The 7,527-nt window shown below is 31.9% G+C and overlaps 1 protein-coding gene across 2 annotated transcripts in view; it reads left to right on the top strand.

Annotated features, from left to right (window-relative positions):
• The window catches only part of LOC111635185 (derlin-2-like), a 36,598-nt gene that overhangs the window by 17,292 nt on the left and 11,779 nt on the right, over positions 1-7,527 (top strand). The gene's annotated exons all lie outside the window — the stretch shown is intronic.

The raw sequence follows: 7,527 nt of genomic DNA, 5'->3' as shown, positions 1-7,527 counted from the left end.
TAATTATTAATATTAATAAGAGATGGCGCCTAACGCCTACCTCTAGAGACAAATTTGTTATGTAATTTATTTAGTAATTAGCCTAATACTAGCCCGATAGATTTTTGGCATATTGTTGGTGTTTAGTTATGTTATGTATTGGGTTTAGCGATGTTTGTTTAATTTAAGATCTTTTTGAAGTAATGTTTTTCTAAACATTTAATTTTTTCATCTGTTTTACTTAGAAACATTAACATTTTGATTATTCAAATGTTTTAATGATGCATTGTGTGGACTCCTAAAGATCAATAAATTGTCATTTAGAAAAATAAATTCTAGATCAATTGTGACAAACATGCTCTTTTGTTGATAAATAAAAACTTTCTAAATTTAAAATATTATATATATAGAATATGTACATTCAGTACTTTTAATTTGGGAACTATATTTTTAAACTTAAAATCAGCTGTTTTTTGTTTTAATACTTAAATTTTCCTTATTTTTGAGAATCATATTCAAGAGTGTAGTTTAGACTGGCAAAATTTTATCATATTCAAGAGTTTAATTTTAACACTCTTATAAATTTCCATATAGTAAGGTTTTTTTCTTTATTTAATGATATTTAACTAAATTTCTTTTCAGAAAATGTGAAAAAACTTGATTACTAAATACTTTTAGAAGTTTACAATCAAGTTTTATTTTTAGAAATTTGATTAAGCAATGACCTGTAACTATGAAAACTTAAATATTTTGCTATTAAAATTACTTAGCACGATTGTAGTTAGTAAATTACTATTGCTATTTTTAACTGTTTAATAACATATTATAATTGCTAGAAATTTTAAAAAGATATATATTGGTATTGTTTATTTCATTTATGTAAAAGGATTATAACCTTGCCATGAGCATGATGTAATCTCTGTTTTATCTGAATCAATTTCCAAAAATATCCCTACTATTATGATAAGGAATTTACTTGCCATTGTTGTATCTATTTTTACTCCTTATATAATGAAATGACGTGTGTAGCTTTCATGTCTTGCCAATAGCAAAATTTGCATATAATAACCATATCAAAATGAACTCAGCAAATATTGTATGATTCTCTGTCCTGCATTATTACAACTTTTTGAATTGTGTGGCTGTTTTCTGTATATTTTAGTATCTGAACTATTATCAACAGTGTGACATTAAATGTAAAGCTACCATATCTAGTCTTATTCAAATCCAGCATAAAATTCTCAATTTTTTTTTTCTTTCTTTTGATGAAAACCCATGTCTTTATTTTTAATGCCTGTTTTTATTTCATAATTAAGTGATGGTCTAAGTCCTCAGACTACATCTTTTTAATACTCTACAACATGATGTATCTTTTATAGTTTGTCTTCTTCTCAATATAATCTTAAAAACCAATCTATTGAAAACCTATGTAATATTTTTTCCTGCTACATTTTCTGAGTCGTCATTGTTTACTTGTTTCAGGCTAGCAAATTTCTTGCTTAGATTGTAAAGAATCTAAATATAATTTTTGATCCAAAACTTACTTTAACAATCATATTTAATACTTTGTTAAAATCCTTTCGATTAGGAGAGGGGTGCTTTGGTATAAATGCAAATTTATATCCTACTAGCTGTTATCTGCAACTTCGCCCGCATGGATTTTGCAAGCAACACCATTTATATTCAGTAGAAGTTCAGACATGTATCTCGCTGACCAACGCGACTGCCCCGTGCGGTTACCTATCTCGTATAAGTATGCATCTTGCCCCTTGTCACCCATTGACACCAAAAACATAACGCTTACCTAGATGATATCTTTTAATTTATATGAATGTTTAATGGAATAATATACAGCCTATGCCATCCTGAAATTCCATTCTAAATATTGGTTAAAGAATTTTTGAAATCGGATGTGTAGTTTCAGAGATTACCTCCTGCATCCAAACTTTACCTCTTTATTATAATAGTATAGATTTAAAGATATTTTAATGTTTTGTAGATGTCGAATCCTACAACAAAAGATTGACGGTTGAGATCATTTTAATAGCATTTGTCAGTCGTTTTATGAAGTTATTTTGCTTCAAGTTGCCTACTGTTTTATTTCCTGAATGGAATGATAAAGGATTTAAAGGATTAACATTATTGTCTTTATTTTTCAAATGAAAATAATCCTGGGCTCATATAATTATATTATTAATCTAGAAGTGGCAACAGTGTTGTCGGCTTGAGAGATTAATCCTTCAGCATAGTGTGTTCTCCTTTGCAAAGGATTTTCTTAGAAAACAGTTAAAAATATAGGGATGTTTATAATAATCATTTTTAATTTCCGTAGAAGGAAATACAACTCTGAAGAACTACATTTTGTCTAACAACGACAATATAGAATGAGTACAACTTTCAACTTTCGTAGAGAGATTTTTTTAAGTGCATAAAGATTTTTTACATACGTGAAAGGAATTTTTGTTTTCTATAACCTAACACTGAGCGGCAGCTGCGGCTTTGAGTCCCACTCATAGCAGACTATTTTCTTCCAGAAAATTTTACTCCGATAGTCCGGCAGGTTGTTTGGCTTTAAAATCACTTTTGATTGTTCTCACATCTTCCTAATTAAGCATGTGGAAATGACCTGAAATATGAGGATACTTCAGAAAACAGTGACTCCGAGGCCTATCTTTAACATAATATACTTTAGTTTCTTCCTGTACTGAGTTGACTCAAAAAAAAGGTACAAGGACAACATATTAGCTATAAAAATATATTTATTTATATGAATACTTTGTCAATATATTAAAAAATAGTAACTAAATTTGATCTTTATCAACAGTAACAAGTACTTAGGTCAAAACTTTATTAGTCTTAATGTAATCCAACCAACTGGCATAGTTTGCTTCAATTATTAAGGCACATAAATCGCGAGGCTTCTTGTTGTTAGAGTTCCTGCAAGTAGTAATCGAATTCAAAAAATCTTCATGCATGGATGGAGTGTACACATTATAAATTGGAGATGGAAACGGGGTCATCATAGTTGTAAAGTACTAATTTTATTTTACCGGACCACTCTACAACAACTCTTATAATCAGAGAGCCGTTACCTAACGGGTACTTTACGCGGGTTCGCGTTTGTTAGTTGCCAGGCCTGGACTTTTTGCGTGCACCAAAGTAAATTAATGACAAGTTAGTCAAAATCAAAAACTATTTAATAAAGATTCTAGAAATACTATTTACAATATATACAACAATCAACAAATTTATTCAATCAAGTCAAATTCAAAAGTCAACCCGACAAAATCACAATCTTATTCTAACTTAGAACTATTCCCCTTGGAATTCCGACAAAATCAATCCTTAACTTAAGTACAGAATTTCTTATAACTACAAATCCTAACCGTCACCTCAATTATACTAGGAACCTTTTTCTTTAAGGTTTAACAAGTTCCTAAAAGTCTGTGGGGTCTTTCCCCCTCTTTCAGTGCGGGCTTACTATCTGCCGCTCGGGCGTGCACGTGAATGCGAGTGTTAGCTATGGTGCTTAGGTTTTTCATTGGTGAGTTGGTTTTATCTTCTCTTTTTAACTTTCTAAGGTGAGGAAACCTTCGTCCTAACTAAACATAAGCACCAAACAAAAATATAATAAAAGCAAAATAAAAATAACTAAAAAGAACGCTCGGACTTGGTTCCTTACACCGTCCCCAAATGGATGCAAAGATATCAAAGTGAACAACAGATATGAACTAAGTTTGAAAATTTGACTAATGAACAAGTGGAGGTTCTGTTTCTTTTGTTTCGAGATTTCACTGAAAAGTTTGTTATAAGGATTGAGGCAAAGTTGAACGGCATCCCTTACTTCTTCTTGAGATCCAAAACAGGGATAAAAATGTACTTCACCATTATACTCTGCACTTCGAAGGAACTGTGAGAACTTCCCGGCAGGAGTCATCAGTTAATCATCAAGACCTGTCAGCAATATATGGTGGGTTTCTAGGATGCATTCATCTATTTCCAGGAGTCCTTTACAATCTTTCTTTTCCTCATTTGAGATATCTTGAAGTGTCAAAACAGCTTTGGCAATGTTGGCAGTTTCAACTTGTTTTCTAAAAGTCAGACGAATCAGATTGTTGGCTGTTATTACCTTTGAGATGACATTTTTTATATAGTGAATGTCTCTTCAATCTGAAAAAATCTTTTTGGTAGACTACCTCACAGCCAGTTCAGGTTATAAACTCCTTTTATTGCTTTTTACAGTTGATAAAAAACAATTTGGGTAGATGATGTTACAACAAAAATAAAACCACATTTTATAATACCTTTTAAGAGTTTCCATGAGTTTCTAATTTTTCACACTTATACGGTACTTTTTGTCCCATTTACAATACAGTCGACCCCCCTATAATTACGGTCCCTATAATTACAATTCCTATAAAACTACGAAAAAATATACATATTTTCGAAATGTTGAGTCGGATTAGTGTAGAATCGATTAATTTTATGGAAGAAAACCTTTCAATCAGCCGTAGTCCGTAAACTTGACACGTGTCGGGCTGTGATTGGAACAACTTGTAAGAAATCGGATTCCTAATAAATTGGAACGTATCTATATCTTATAGGGGGGTCGACTGTATTTTTACCAGCGTGTGCAATTATTCAAAGGGTTTGTATCTTGTATCTTAAAAAGGGCTGCTTGCTACCTTATAATGTACAAATTGTAATGTATAGTGACTTTTTACAAATGTTTAAACAAAAATTTTTTTATAAATTAACTAAACAAATTAAAATACATACTGATTTCTTACAAGTTCTTAAAGTAATTTAACTTGTATCTTGTTACATCATAAACTTGTACTGTTTGTTATACTATTAATTATAAATTTTTACATTTTAGTAATATTTTACAATAACCATTTTTAAAAAATAATAAAATAAATATACATACAGATTTCTTTTTCATTAAAAGCATATTATCTTTCAAAATTTGACAGTATATGTTTGCACTACTTTTAAAAAAACAACAACTTAGAATACAACAACAAATTTATTACTCCGACAATGTATAATCCTTATGATGTAACTAATCTATCTTAGCGCCCTCTATTATTGTATACCATTGTTGGTCTATTTGCATACCGGTTGACACATTTATTAAATTATTATTATTATATTTTATTATTTCTGTGTTCCTTAAATTTCCATTTATAAATATCTTTTTCGTAGTGTAGGACTTTAATATTATTTCTATCAATTTGGCAGTTGCTATTTTTTGTGTGGTTAAACCGTGGGGAATTATTATGTTTTAGTCTTATGGCAGCTTCATGTTCTTTTATACGTAATTCTAATGTCCTTCCTGTTTCCCCTATGTATTCTTTTGGATTCTGATAGTTGCAGCTTATCTTGTAAACTGTACCAGTTTTTTTCAATTTATCTATTTTTGGTTTTTTGTTTACCTATTTTATTCAGAGTGTATGAAATTTTATTAGTCAAAGATGGGACCAAAAACACTATCTTTGTTTAAAAGTTTGGAACAGTTATCATAAATATTAGTTATGTGAGGGAAGGCTTTGTAATTTTTTCCTCCTTTTTTATTTTTTATATTAAATCTGTTTTTGTAATATTGTGTGTGCCAAATTTTTAATATTTTTTTNATTTTTAATTACTTTGTACTTCAAATATATATTTATGAAAACCATTTAATACGAGGCATGTCCGGAAAGTAAGTACTGTTTTGGAAAAACTCGCATAAAAAATCTTTTTGAAAACAAAATTTATTTTTATGTGGAAGAGCATGTCGGAAACTATTTTTCTACATAGTTACCACCATTGTTCAGACATCTGTCATATTGGGAAACCAACTTGTCTATACCTTCTTCAAGAAAGATGTTGCCAGTGAAGACAGCAGTGCTGAACATCGGTTGTTGTGTGGTCATTGCTGGCAAAGCGCCTCCCTCCAAAATCGCTTCAAGTTCAAGAACAAATGGTAGTCTGCAGGTGTGAGGTTGGAGCTGTATGGCAGGTGATCGAACTGCTCCCAACCGAATTGTTGAATAAGGTTTTGAGTGACACCAGCAGTATGGGGACATGTGTTGTCATGAAGCAACATAATGCCTTTACTGAGACTTCCATGCCTTTTGTTTTGAATTGCACGGCGAAGTTTTCACAATGTTTCACAGTATCGTTCTGCATTGATGGTTTCACCTCTGGGAAGGAACTCAACAAGCAGAATGCCCTGTCTGTCCCAGAACACAGTGCTCATGATTTTTCGTGCTGACAACTTTGTTTTGAATTTGTGTCTTGTTGGGGACCATGAGTGCCTCCACTCCATTGACTGTTGTTTTGATTCTGGAGTGACATGACAAACCCAAGTTTCATCACTGGTAACAATTTTGTTTAGGAAATCATTACCCTCTTCACTGTATTGGGTAAGAAATGTCAAAGCACTTCCAAGTCGCTTCATTTTGTGGACATCTGTAAGCATTTTGGGAACCCAACGGAACACAATTTGCAATAATTTAAGTGATTTGTGACAATCTCATGCAAAACAGTTTTTGAAATTTGTGGAAACTTTGTCACCAAGCAATCTTATTGTGAACCGTCTGTTTTCAAGAATTTTCTCATTCACTTTTGCAACCAAACCATCATTGACAACAGGAGGCTGGCCACTCCGTGCTTTGTCATAAACATTGGTACATCCAGCATTGAATTGTCAAACCCACTTTCTCACCATTCCATCACTCATTACATTTTCACCATAAATCAAGTTGACAATGAATTTCAACTGGCTTAACATTCTTTGCATTCAAAAACCATATTACAGAATGCACTTCAGTTAGCAGGATCGGCAATCGTCGTAAACATTTTGAATGCTCACTAACATATGGAAAAACAACACAATCTGGCTGTAATGGTGTCATTGGACTGATGATCAACCAGAGACACTTGTGCACAGGCACTGAACTGCGATACTACCGCTGCAGTGGTGGTAGAACGAAACAGTACTTATTTCCGGACATGCCTCATACTAATCAATTATAAGTAATGATTTTTTTATATTTAGCCACTTCATATTGTCAAAATATCAATTACTATTTGTTTAAGTTTCAATAATATGTAACAGCTGTTTTATTTAAAATACATTGGCTAGCAAAATTCTACAATGTTTTAAAGAATTTAGTAATTTGTGTATTATTATGTATAAATGATATATTAGATGTATTATTATTATTTGACAATGCTCTTAGTATTTCTCTTTTGTAAATAATTTAAGATCTAACATAACTAAACACCAACGATATGCCGAAAATCTATCGGGCTAGTATTAGGCTAATTACTAAATAAATTACGTAACGAATTTGTCTCTAGAGGTAGGCGTTAGGCACCTATCTCTAGAGACATGAATGTGTCCCCAGCCGGCGTTGTAATAACCGTCGATGGTTATATAGTTAGCTTATATACACTGGAAGAGGAGATCGGACTGGAGGTCTGGATAGCATAACTGGCAATGCATCTGCACGGTAAGCAGGAGTTGTGGGTTCGAGTCTTGCTCCAGGCCGATTTTTT

The sequence above is a fragment of the Centruroides sculpturatus genome, unplaced genomic scaffold, assembly GCF_000671375.1.
Source record: "Centruroides sculpturatus isolate CEXI.00-Female unplaced genomic scaffold, Cexi_2.0 scaffold905, whole genome shotgun sequence".
NCBI classification, from domain to species: domain Eukaryota; kingdom Metazoa; phylum Arthropoda; class Arachnida; order Scorpiones; family Buthidae; genus Centruroides; species Centruroides sculpturatus.
This window is presented reverse-complemented; position numbering and strand designations above follow the sequence as displayed.